This window comes from Danio rerio, chromosome 4 (genome assembly GCF_052040795.2).
Source record: "Danio rerio strain M-AB ecotype USA chromosome 4, GRCz13ab, whole genome shotgun sequence".
Classification (NCBI taxonomy): domain Eukaryota; kingdom Metazoa; phylum Chordata; class Actinopteri; order Cypriniformes; family Danionidae; genus Danio; species Danio rerio.
The window spans coordinates 46,776,859-46,791,137 of record NC_141024.2 but is presented as its reverse complement, the minus strand read 5'-3'; the positions used below and the strand labels follow the sequence as shown (position 1 = coordinate 46,791,137).

The 14,279-nt window shown below is 28.9% G+C and overlaps 1 long non-coding RNA gene across 2 annotated transcripts; it reads right to left on the bottom strand.

Moving 5' to 3' along the window:
* Positions 1-281: 281 nt before the first annotated feature.
* Positions 282-12,964, bottom strand: LOC148681977 (uncharacterized). Of its 2 annotated transcripts, XR_015942820.1 has the most exons (6): positions 12,910-12,964; positions 3,052-3,157; positions 2,857-2,927; positions 1,435-1,619; positions 1,069-1,272; positions 282-638 (listed from the first exon to the last, which is right to left on the bottom strand). It is a non-coding gene; the product is annotated as an uncharacterized LOC148681977 (long non-coding RNA). The 2 variants fall into 2 exon arrangements; XR_015942821.1 differs by lacking the exon at positions 282-638 and having other exon boundaries at positions 1,019-1,272; positions 2,857-2,921.
* Positions 12,965-14,279: the final 1,315 nt, after the last annotated feature.

Below are 14,279 nucleotides of genomic sequence, written 5' to 3'. Positions count from 1 at the left end.
AATCAAGCGAGCCTACGCTGCGCATCCGCGCCGGAATCGGCGCGAGGGTAATGTGCGCTGTTGCCCGGAGCTGGCGCGACTCCGTATTTATACACCTTATAAAACCTTTTGGTATTACATTGGTACTTGATATATGGTATTACAACCATTTGAATTTATATAACAGCAAACACAGACTATAATGTAAACACAAAGTGTAAGCACTGCGTTTAACCTTTGAATAAAGTGCAAACTGCATACATATTCTGTAACGAAAATAATCAGACAAATGACAAAATAAATAAATGTTAAACGTTTATTGATTGCAAGAAAAAAATAGTACTAAAATTTTATACATAATTTTGTAGTGCACAAGAATATCAATATAAAAACAACAATAAAACAACACAATAAAGACACACAGAAAGATTTAAACAAAAAATCTAAAAATTACACACAAACACAGATGTTTTTAAAACAACCCTGTTTTCCCAATAGACTTGAATTAAAAATTTGTAAAAAACAGCTAAATTTTATATAAACCTAAATATAGAAACCAATTTAAGATATAGCAAGAAACATCTTAAAAATACCAATGACAATCCGTAAAATATACAAGTCAAACTTGTAAAAAGTACTGCAGAATTCTGAAGAAACATCTTGAAACATTTTTTAATAAAACATTAAAATAATAATAAACAAACAAATATATATATATATATAATTGCAGAAGTATAAAGTCAAACTTATTTTTAAATAAACTTGAACAAAATCAATTGCACAAACAGCAATTTTCTTTCAACACGTCTTGTGCAATTTTATATTTACAATTGTATTTGTATTACGTTTATTAAAAATGTATCAAGATGTTTCTTCAGAATTTGGCGCACACACATACATACATACCATACATACCATACATATATACACACACACACACACATATATATATATATATATATATATATATATATATATATATATATATACATACATATACATATATATATATATATATATATATATATATATATATATATATATATATATATATATATATATATATATATAAATGCAAATGAAAGAAACAAATTGTTCAAGTATCAGGGAACATCCTAATACACTTAAAATGTTGTTTAAAAAATAAAACAAAATAGTGATGTAGACATTTGACACATTAGCTTTCTCTTCTTTCTTCCTCCATCCCTGTCAGGGGCAAGTTGTAGCTACCTTGTAATGCATTTTTCCACTTCTTTATCAGTGGCGTGGTATGGACATTTGTCCTCACTCCATCTGTGATTAAAAGATAAACAGATAATTAGTAGTGAACAAGTACTAATGTAAAAAAAAAGAAAAAATTAGGAAAAAAGTAGGCTACCTACGAAGCAAAAAAAAAACAATAAAAAAAACAAATAAACTTAAAACACTTTGAAATTAGCAAGAGCTTGAACTTACCAGTTTCTTCATTTGTTCGGGCTGCTCCTTTAGTTGATTTTCAAGCTTTTCCAAATCAAATTGGCCAAAGGAAGGTCAAATGTGTTTACATCTGGAATTTCATCACGTCTGTTTTGGTTTTGTGAGAATCAGGCCCAGCTGCTGCTTTATGACGTTGCATGATTTTAAAACTTCAGTCAGTTGTGCTAAAAAAGAAAAATAACAGATTAGTATAAATCAACCTGTAGCTTATTCTCATACAACTTCTGTAAATATAACAGTGGGTTAGACACTGCTGATATTCTCTAGTTGATCTTTACTTTCTAGCTGCATTAAACCTAAACAAATTTAGTGATGTCTTTAATTCTTACAAAGACATCACGAAATGCAATAAGTTCTGTCTTGATCTCAAACTGCACTAGAACAAAGACTGTAAATGTTCATAGGTGTACTGCAGGAGTGTCCAAACTTTTTGGGCCGAGGGCCAGATGCAAAAAAACAAACGTTGTCGCGGGCCAAATTTTACATACATCACACAGACACGTGTGTGTGTATATATAAATATATATATATATATATATATATATATATAAATACAGTTGAAGTCAGAATTGTTAGCCCCCCTAAATTATTAGCCACCGTTTATTTTTTCCCCAATTTCTGTTTAACGGAGAGTTAAACATTTTTTCCACACATTTCTAAACATATTAGTTTTAGTAACTCATTTCTAATAACTGATTTATTTTATCTTTGCCATGATGACAGTAAATAATATTTGACTAGATATTTTTAAGACACTTCTATACAGCTTAAAGTGACATTTAAAGGCTTAACTAGGTTAATCAAGTTAACTAGTCAAGTTAAGGTAATTAGGCAAGTTATTTTATAACAATGGTTTGTTCTGAAGACTTAAGGGGCTAATAATTTTGACCTTAAAATGGTTCATAAAAAAATTTAAACCGCTTTTTATTCTAGCCGAAATAAAACATAAGTCTTTCTCCAAAAGAAAAAATATTATCAGACATACTGTAAAAATGTTCTTGCTCTGTTAAACATTATTTGGGAAATATTTAAAAAAGAAAAATAAATCAATGAGGGGCTAATAATTCAGACTTCAACTGTGTGTAGATAGATAGACAGACAGACAGACAGACAGACAGATAGATAGATAGATTTATAGATCATAACAAGAACTGCTGCTTAATTGAATGCATGTAATAGCGACACCCGGTGGTTATTTATTGAACTACGTTCATTTTTGTATAGCGGGCCAGATTCTATTGATATTTATAAAAAGCCTCACCGCGGGCCGTAGTTTGGACACGCCTGGTGTACTGGAATGTACAGTATCTGTGCATCTTGATGGTGGTCTTAAGATTTCTGCCATAGTCATTGATGGTGATGGTACTTGTGGTGCTGCATTGATTTCTGAAATCTTCATACCTGCCTTTTATCCAGCCTCTTTGTTCCAAGTAATTTTTCTTCATCACGGTATAGATGTGTCTATACTGTTCCTTAATCAGATACATTTACAAAACAAAACATCACTTTAGTATAGTGCCAGGTCAAAACTCACAGGTTGTAATAGATCAATGACATAATGTTGACAGTATGTGTTTAAAATAATTGCAAACAAACCTGTTCTGTCTTTAGATGTATGACAGGCGATCATCATCCTCATCTGTCTACCAGTCAGAAATCACAGTTGCGTGTGGATGTTTGAGTCGAGCTTCCTCATATGCATCTATAATGAAACATCACATTGTTGTTAACCTCCCGTAAAGAAAAGTTCAAATCCTAAAATACTATCAAAGTTAATTAATGCATATAATACCTATAGTGTAAATAATCAGTACACAGAAGGTTGCACAAGATTTATTTGGAGATTCATGCAGAGTGACAGCCTTATGAATCTGAGACATAGATTTGTAAGATGGTCAAGCACATGCATTATTCTGTACCCATGAAGATTAACCTACCATTGTGAAAAATGTTTGATGATGATAGCCAATAACAATAGACCATTTCAGCTGTTTGTGAAGCAATTAGTAATGTAACGTCTGAAAAGCTCAATCTATGTTGATAATGTATCAGCAGTTTACAGCTTATAATGATAGAAGTAAAGTTGGTTTTATATTCGCACATTCCGACCTCTGCGTTCAATAAGTTTGTTAATCAGCAAGTAAAGAATCCAAATTCAATTATTTACCGTTGTAGTCGATTATGAGCAAAATGTACACCACACTTTTCTGTCAAACTCAGCGTTTTAAAGGAGTAGAAAAACACGCTTACCTCTATGAAGGAGGTGACGTCATCGCTTTTTTGAGGGACCGTCTACAAACTATCAGTTTGTAAAATCAAGCTGCTAACGTTCACTGTCAATAGTAAGCCTACTAAATCTTAATAAAATCATCTGCAAACAATATATCACAGACATGTTTATGTATACATTATATTAAACTATTTAAAAACATAAAACATTTAGAAACACAGACTTAGTAATTTAAAATAGTATATTAGTATAGAATAGTAATTTTATACACTGATTTTTGAGTTATGATTAATGTATATACACTTTACACAAGTATACATGTTCATGTGTAATATGAATAATTATATATGTTTTTTCCCCTCTTCTTTTTCCTAATTATTTACAGATTGTACGCAAGCAAAAGATGGCCAGATTGAGACTTGTGAACTTCACCACTGGCTTCCTCCTTTAAAATGTTACTCTGCTGAAGTACATGTGAATAAAGAAATATTTTCAAGACAGCAAATAACAGTGTCATGAAATGAGTGCGGCTCATGTGGACGAAAGAGTCCAAAATGAGAATCTATGCATTTGGGGATTTACAATGCTATTATTCACTTTGGAATGTTTTTTTTTTTACTTGCATGTACTTGCACAATATTTTTATACATTATTGCCACATATTACATGGTAATGTAATAGGTTGTACTTTCATAACCTATTAAGTGAGATTCTTGCCAATGTTTGTTTCATGTCCCATGTGTCAATATGGAGCTGCAATACGAAGACCAGCAGACCTTTTGTGATTTGTGTTTGTAATCAATGAAATTGCATGATAAAATGATGAAATAGGAGATGTAATGGATTTATTCTTAAATTATCATTGTGTATGAAGTGTGCTTTTTAAATAAACTTGTTTTGAAATGCAAGAAAAATACTATAAAAATATGCTTATAAATATTCTTATAAATTTATATACAAGATATATTTATGAAAAGCTACTTGTGAGTGATAGATAATATAATTATTGATTTCTGATGTTAATTTGTTGATGTTACAATGGTTGGACTTAAATAAATTAAGACATCTACATCCACAATGAACACTACAGAAAATATGCACACAAATATTAATATAAATTATTTTACAACATATATTTATGAAAATGTACTTGTGAGTGATAGATAATATAATTATTGATGTCTGATATTAATTTATTGATCCTACAATAATTGTAAAGCAAGATATTAGGATATCTGCATTTACCATGAAAAAAAAAACTGAGGAAAAAATGCTTATAATTATCAATATAGTTTTTTTTACAAAATATATTTATGAAAAGGTCCTTGTGAGTCATAGATAATATTATTAACGGTGTCTGATTTTAATTTGTTGCTCCTACAACATTTGGACATTAGAAAATTAAGATTTTTACATTTACAATGAAAAACACACTACAGAAATTGTGCACATAAAAATAAATATAAATTAATGCAAACCATATATTTATGAAAATGTGATTGTGAGTGATAGATAATATAATTATTGATGCCTGATGTTTATTTGCTGACCCTACAATGATTTTGAAACAAGATATTAACATATTTACAATCATTAAAAACACACACTGCAGAAATTATGCACACAAATTTTTATATAAATTAATATACATTAAATATTTATGAAAAGCTTCTTGTGAGTGATAGACAATATTACTGCTGATCTCTGATATTAGTTTGTTGACGCTACAATTATAGTGAAACAAGATATTAGGATATTTACATTTATGAAAAAGACACACTACAGCAATTATGATCATAAATATTAATGAATTTGTTTTACACCGTATATTTCTCTAAAAGTACTTGTGAGTGATAGATAATATTATGACTGATGTCTGATATTAATTTCTTTATCCTACAATGATTTCACAACAACAAATTAAGACATCTGCGTTTATTATAAAAAAAACATATGCTGTGGAAAATATGCTTATAATTATCAATATAAATTTATTTACAAGATATATTTATGAAAAGCTTCTTGTGAGTGATAGACAATATTACTGCTGATGTCCGATAATGGTTTGTTGATGCTACAATTATTGTGAAACAAGATATTTACATTCACACTGAAAAACACACTACAGTAAATATTCACACAAATATTTTTATAATTTTTTATGACATATATTTCTCAAAAGGTACTTGTGAGTGATAGATAATATTATTACTGATGTCTGATAGCAATTTGTTGATCCTACAATGATTGCACATTAAGAAGTTAAGTTATTTACATTCACTGTGAAAATCATACACTAAAAAAAATATGGTCGTAAATTTTCATTTAAATTATTTTATACCATATATTTCTCCACAAATTTCTGTAAGTTATAGACAATAATATTACTGATGTCTGGTGTTAATTTGTTGATCCTACAATGATTGTAAAACAAGATATTAAGATATTTACATTCACTGAAAAAAATAAACTACTCAAATTATGATCACAAATAGTTATATAAATTCATTTACAACATATAAACATATATAAAAAGGTACTTGTAAGTGATAGACAATATGATAACCGATGGCTAATTTCAATTTGTTGATGCTACAATGATTGGACACTGTATGTGTTGTTCATTGTTTTAACTGTTTTGTTACATTGTAATTACAACTATAGGTTCATATTTTGCTAATTGTAGAAACATGTACTTGTGACTGATAGACAATATTATTGCTGATGGCTGATTTTAATTTGTTGATCCTACAATGATTGGACAACAAGCTATTAACATATTTAAATTCACTGTGAAAAACACACACTAAAGAAATTATGTGCATAAATATTAATATTAGTTAATGTAGACCATATATTTCTCAAAAATTACGTGTGAGTGATAGACAATATTACTGCTGATGGCTGATTTTAATTTGTTAATCCTACAATGATTGTGGAACAAAATATTAAGATATCTGTGTTTACTATAAAAAACATATGCTGTGGAAAATATGCTTATAATTATCAATATAAATTTATTTACAAGATATATTTATGAAAAGCTTCTTGTGAGTGATAGACAATATTACTGCTGATGTCCGATAATGGTTTGTTGATGCTACAATTATTGTGAAACAAGATATTTACATTCACACTGAAAAACACACTACAGTAAATATTCACACAAATATTTTTATAATTTTTTATGACATATATTTCTCAAAAGGTACTTGTGAGTGATAGATAATATTATTACTGATGTCTGATAGCAATTTGTTGATCCTACAATGATTGCACATTAAGAAGTTAAGTTATTTACATTCACTGTGAAAATCATACACTAAAAAAAATATGGTCGTAAATTTTCATTTAAATTATTTTATACCATATATTTCTCCACAAATTTCTGTAAGTTATAGACAATAATATTACTGATGTCTGGTGTTAATTTGTTGATCCTACAATGATTGTAAAACAAGATATTAAGATATTTACATTCACTGAAAAAAATAAACTACTCAAATTATGATCACAAATAGTTATATAAATTCATTTACAACATATAAACATATATAAAAAGGTACTTGTAAGTGATAGACAATATGATAACCGATGGCTAATTTCAATTTGTTGATGCTACAATGATTGGACACTGTATGTGTTGTTCATTGTTTTAACTGTTTTGTTACATTGTAATTACAACTATAGGTTCATATTTTGCTAATTGTAGAAACATGTACTTGTGACTGATAGACAATATTATTGCTGATGGCTGATTTTAATTTGTTGATCCTACAATGATTGGACAACAAGCTATTAACATATTTAAATTCACTGTGAAAAACACACACTAAAGAAATTATGTGCATAAATATTAATATTAGTTAATGTAGACCATATATTTCTCAAAAATTACGTGTGAGTGATAGACAATATTACTGCTGATGGCTGATTTTAATTTGTTAATCCTACAATGATTGTGGAACAAAATATTAAGATATCTGTGTTTACTATAAAAAACATATGCTGTGGAAAATATGCTTATAATTATCAATATAAATTTATTTACAAGATATATTTATGAAAAGCTTCTTGTGAGTGATAGACAATATTACTACTGATGTCTGATAATAGTTGACACTACAATTATTGTGAAACAAGATATTAAGATATCAACGTTTACCATGAAAAATATGTACTGTAGAAAATATGCTTATAAATATTGATATAAATTTGTTTACAACATGTATTTGTATAAGGCTACTTGTGAGTGATAGGGTATATTATGATTGATGTCTGATGTTAATTTGTTGATGCTACAGTGATTGGGCAACAAGATATTAAGATATTTACATTCACTGTGATGAAACACACTACAGAAATTATGCTTATAAATATGAATATACATTCATTTACAACATATAGTTGTGAAAATGTACTTGAGAGTAATAGATAATATACTTATTGATGTCTGATTTTAATTTGTTAATACAATGATTTTGAAAAAAAAAAAAAAAAAACTCGATAGAAAATATGCTTTAAAAGTTCACCATAATAATTGCTGTGCACATTAGTAAAATAATTGATGTGAGTACAACATAAAATGAAGACTCATGTGGGAAATAATTTTGCTTAAATTCATATATTTTAAAGTACTTTTTTACACCTGTAAATGTATAGAAGATTGATTATAGGCAAACTTAAATAATACGAGAAAAATATTGAAATAAATAAATATTATCAGTAAAACAATTGATGTCACCACATCATGAAGATTGATGTGGGAAAAATTGGTTAAATTACAATGTATAAAAAACATAATTTATATTTTTAAATAAAAAGATTAAATACATGCAGTGGTTGTAAGCAAACTTAAAAAAAATACAAAATAATATTGAAAGAGATGTTATTAGTAAAAGAAATGATGAGTACACTAGACTAGAACATGTAGACAAATGCTGGAAAAATTATGCTAATAAAAAATATTTTTATTAAGTCATTCATTCATTTTCTTTTCAGCTTAGTTTTTATTAATCCGGGGTCGCCACAGCGGAATGAACCGCCAACTTATCCAGCAAGATTTTATGCAGCGGATGCCCTTCCAGCCACAACCCATCTCTGGGAAACTATTTTTATATATATTTAAAAAAAAAAACACACATTAATGACTTTGACTTTAGGCTAACATAAAAAGTGACAAAAATACTTATAATATTCTTAAAATAAGTTATACGAGTACAACAAAAATAAAGATTCATGCTTGAAATCAATACCATCATTACCACCACCACTGAAATATTATTTTACTATTGTGCACAACAATTATTAAGGTGGACTTTTAAAGCATATTTTCTATAGTGTTTTTTTTTTATTGTAAAATATATTAATATCTTGTTTCAAAATCATTGTAGGATTAACAAATTAAAATCAGACATCAATAAGTATATTATCTATTACTCTCAAGTACACTTTCACAACTATATGTTGTAAATGAATTTATATTCATATTTATAAGCATAATTTCTGAAGTGTTTTTCATCACAGTGAATGTAAATATCTTTATATTTTGTTGTCCAATCACTGTAGCATCAACAATTGAACATCAAACATCAGTCATGATATCCCCTATCACTCACAAGTAGCCTTATATAGATACGTGTTGCAAACAATTTAATATTAATTTTTATAAGCATATTTTCTACAGTACATATTTTTCATGGTAAACGTTGATATCTTAATATCTTGTTTCACAATAATTGTAGCATCAACAAACCATTATCGGACATCAGCAGTAATATTGTCTATCACTCACAAGAAGCTTTTCATAAATATATCTTGTAAATAAATTTATATTGATAATTATAAGCATATTTTCCACAGCATATGTTTTTTTTATAATAAACGCAGATGTCTTAATTTGTTGTTGTGAAATCATTGTAGGATAAAGAAATAAATATCAGACATCAGTCATAATATTATCTATCACTCACAAGTACTTTTAGATAAATATATGGTGTAAAAAAATTCATTAATATTTATGATCATAATTGCTGTAGTGTGTCTTTTTCATAAATGTAAATATCTTAATATCTTGTTTGTAGCGTCAACAAACTATTATCAGACATCAGCAGTAATATTGTCTATCACACACAAGAAGCTTTTCATAAATATATAATGTATATTAATTTATATTAAAATTTTTGTTAATAATTTCTGCATTGTGTGTTTTTAATGATTGTAAATATGTTAATATCTTGTTTCAAAATCATTGTAGGGTCAGCAAATAAACATCAGGCATCAATAATTATATTGTCTATCACTAACAAGCACATTTTGATAAATATATGGTTTGCATTAATTTATATTCATTTTTATGTGCACAATTTCTGTAGTGTGTGTTTTTCATTGTAAATGTAAAAATCTTAATTTTCTAATGTCCAAATGTTGTAGGAGCAACAAATTAAAATCAGACACCGTTAATAATATTATCTATAACTCACAAGGACCTTTTCATAAATATATCCTGTACATTAATTAATATGCTTTATTTATGCAAATAATTTCTGTAGTGTGTGTTTCATTGTGAATGTAAACATCCTGATATCTTGTTTCACAATCATTGTAGGGTCAACAAATGAACATCGGACATCAGTAATACTATTGTCTATCACTCACAAGCACTGTTTAATAAATGTATGTTAGATATGAATTAATATTAATATTTATAAGCATAATTTCTGTAGTGTTTTTTATGAATCTAAATATCTTAATATCTTGTTGTGAAATAAATGTAGGATAAAGAAATTAAAAATCCAGCCATCAGTAATAATATTATCTATGACTCACAAGTAGCTTTTCATAAATATATTTTGTAAAAAAAAAAACTATATTGATAATTATAAGCATTTTTTCCTCAGTTTTTTTTTCATGGTAAATGCAGATATCCTAATATCTTGCTTTACAATTATTGTAGGATCAATAAATTAATACCAGACATCATTAATTATATTATCTATCACTCACAAGTACATTTTCATAAATATATGTTGAGAAATAATTTATATTAATATTTGTTGGCATATTTTCTGTAGTGTTTTTCATTGTGGATGTAGATGTCTAAATTTCTTTAAGTCCAACCATTGTAGTGTCAACAAATTAATATTAGGCATCAGTAATAATATTGTGTATCACTCATAAGTAGCTTTTCATAAATATATCTTGTAAATAAATTTATATTGATAATTCTAATCATATTTTCTACAGTATGTTTTTCATGTTAAACACAGATATCGTAATATCTTGTTGTTCAATCATTTTAGGATTAACAAATTAATATCAGACATCAGTCATAATATCCCCTATCACTCACAAGAACTTTTTGAGAAAAATATGGTGTGAAATTTTTTATTAATATTTGTGAGCATAATTTCTGTAGTGTTTTTAATGAATGTAAATATCTTAATATTTTGTTGTGAAATAATTGTAGCATTAACAAATTAATATCAGACATCTGTAATAATAATATCTATCACAAGTAAGTTTGGAGAAATATATGTTCTACAATAGTTTATAGTAATATTTTAAAGCATAATTTCTGTAGTGTTTATTTTTCATTGTGTATGTAAATGTGTAATTTTTTTGTTGTCCAATCATTGTAGGATCAACAAATTATAATGATCATAGTAAATGCACACTATTTATGATATAATGATAGTTTAATGTACAACAACATGTCATAAACAGAAAAAACAGAAATGACAGTGTTACAATATTTAGTTAAGACAATGGGTAAGACAGAGGTAAGGAAAACAGCAAGGCACAGGTTGCATGCATGTTCTGCAGGGTCCACAGATGTTGATGTGCACAGGCCATGATTTCAAAACCTATTTAAACAAATCAAATGACAAGGTTACATACAAATCAGAAACATAAAAAAAATTGTGTGTATGTATATATATATATATATATATATATATATATATATATATATATATATAAAATTACATGAAATATATTAATCAATAAAAACATGTCATTGTAATGCAAAATGTAAATGATGTGTACCGTTATAGTAGTTGGCTGAATTCCTTTAGTTCGTTTTTCAACAACCTGAGAACTTTTGACACGGTCCCTTTGTTGTTTTTCACGCGATATTGAATATTCGGTCTGAAATCGCATGTAAGTAACACTTCAAACAACACTAGCATGATTTCTTTGACCATGAACGCTGTTGTAGTTTGATAATAGTTGTCTGCTAGTGTGATTTCGCTATTTGGAATTTGCAAACAATAGTTTTCTAATATTTTATTAGGGGAGCGTAAGTGCGAATGTGCAAATATAAAACCAACTTTACTTCTATCTTATAATGGACTTTTAGCACACAACTATAACATGCCTATTCACGTTCAAAAGAGTGTGCCATTGACTTCTTTGGTCGTGATGTGCTGCAAAATGATCTCACTAACCTTTGTTAAACAAGAACAATAAGACTTAACCAACAAATATTGTTACCCATTCATTTAAATCAGAATTTATCACTGTCAATAACATAAAAAACAAAAAAAAACATCAAAATCTGCTTTAAGACGTTCAGTTTTACATTAACTGACCATTACAGCTTGAACAAAAGATATAATTGATTCACATAGGCTAACACATATGAATTAAAGTGCATAGTAATATATTTCTCTTGGATAATTTAAAGAGAATAGTAAACAGTCGAGTTTCAATCATTTTTCGTGACTAACTGCATAAACAAGATAAACAATAATATTTTATTAATTAATTAGTTTTTAATTACACATAATCACAGAATTAATACTGTTGGATAAGTATACGCCTGTACAATGATTTTTTCAACATCCACGGTACTTTATAATGTTAAATCAGGAAAAAAACACGTTATGCCATGTTAGCGTTAATGGATTCGTCTACAGAAACTTTCTTTAACGCAAAGTTAGCATACACACAAATTCGTTTCATGTTTCTTTAAAATAATTAAAATAGTTTTCAGTTACTACACACGTTACAATCTAACATTGTGTAAAAGGAAAAGGAACTTTCAGACGTGTTTGTAACTGTTAGCGTTAGCATACATTAGCTCCAGTCGTGTTTCTTAAAGCAAGTTACATTTCGTATCAAACTGTTGTAAATTACTAAACGCTGTTACAACCAAACACCGTGGAAATGTTTTAAGCTCTAAATTCGCTAATTATACAGTACACAAGCAGTAAAAAGCTTACCTTTCTGACCGGAATCCACATGGAATCTTTGAAAAATCAAACTTTTTCTTCTTGTGATCTTCGTGCCATGGTGGTTGACAACCAGCTTGTTGGAGCATTACCGCCACCGTCTGGATTGGAGTTTGGATCATGAGTTTAGTCACGCATGTGTTTATTATGAAACCAACTTCTGCTTTAAAAAAAAAAAAAAACAGTCAGCACAGGAGCGTGCTATCTCAAAAATAAGCGAATTTTACATAGTTTTTCTCTAGATGACATGTATAATCTATTTATAAATAATATTGTTTTGTTTGCGTCTAAACATTGAGACCATCCACACTAAATATTCTTTTTTTTTTTTTTTTGCTATCGTACCATGAATATTTTCTCAAATTATCATTAAACGTGGAGCTAACAGATTACTAGATAAAATAAGAACTTAATCGGTTGCCATCAGCCGAGTCCTTGCCAGAAGCGGCCAGGACTCTACAGATAGACTCGGACCGGATATGGTTGACCGGAATCGGGCCAGTGCTTTACAGCCGCATCACAGCCGCATGTGCGCGAGCGAGCTGCGGGCCGCACTCGGCCCGGATAACACTCGCCGATGCCGAGTCGGAGCCGGAGGCGCCGGAGGGCAGCCGAGCTCGGGCCGATTACTGCCTGCTATCTGGGTTCTTTCCAAGGTGTCTTGCTAAGGACAACATTGCAATGTTGATAATTCTCATGCCAGATTCAGCTAGGCGAAGAGACGATGTGTAACTTACAGTTCACTATGTAAAATGACATGTTACAGTACTTTAAATCCTTATGTCAACATGTTAGACATGTTGATGAATAAATGAGTTTCTTCAAGGTGCAGCATTGTTCTTGAGTATTGTTTGGTGAATTTACTTTATATTTGTACTTTGTTGATGGTAGCCTACTCTAATCATAGGGACGTAGAAGTGCTAAAAGTGTTTTAGGTTTATCACAGCAGAGTGTAACTTGTGCAAACAGAGTATAGTAAATGTGAAAATGTGTGTTTCTTATGGTAAAGTGTGGTTTTTAAACAGAAGTGTATAGTTTTTACAAGAGTTTAATTATGCAGAGGATCTGTAGTGTTTTGCTAATTGGATGTGTGTTTGTGCTAATTGTGTGTACTGTTTTGAAAACATGGGCCCTGTTTTGAAAATCGTTATTAAGCAATCCAAAAAAACTGTAATAAAGATGCGGCCCTAGTTGCTGTTGATTGTCCTGTCTCTACAGATTTGGTAAGTGAGCGACCAGTGCTCTTTGTTTATTCAGATGGCAAAGTTAGTTCGTATTAAACTAACTATTACAAAGAGTGTAATCATGTTAGTTTTGTAGGATTTTCATCGCATTTTGTGACAGGAATAACACACATGGCT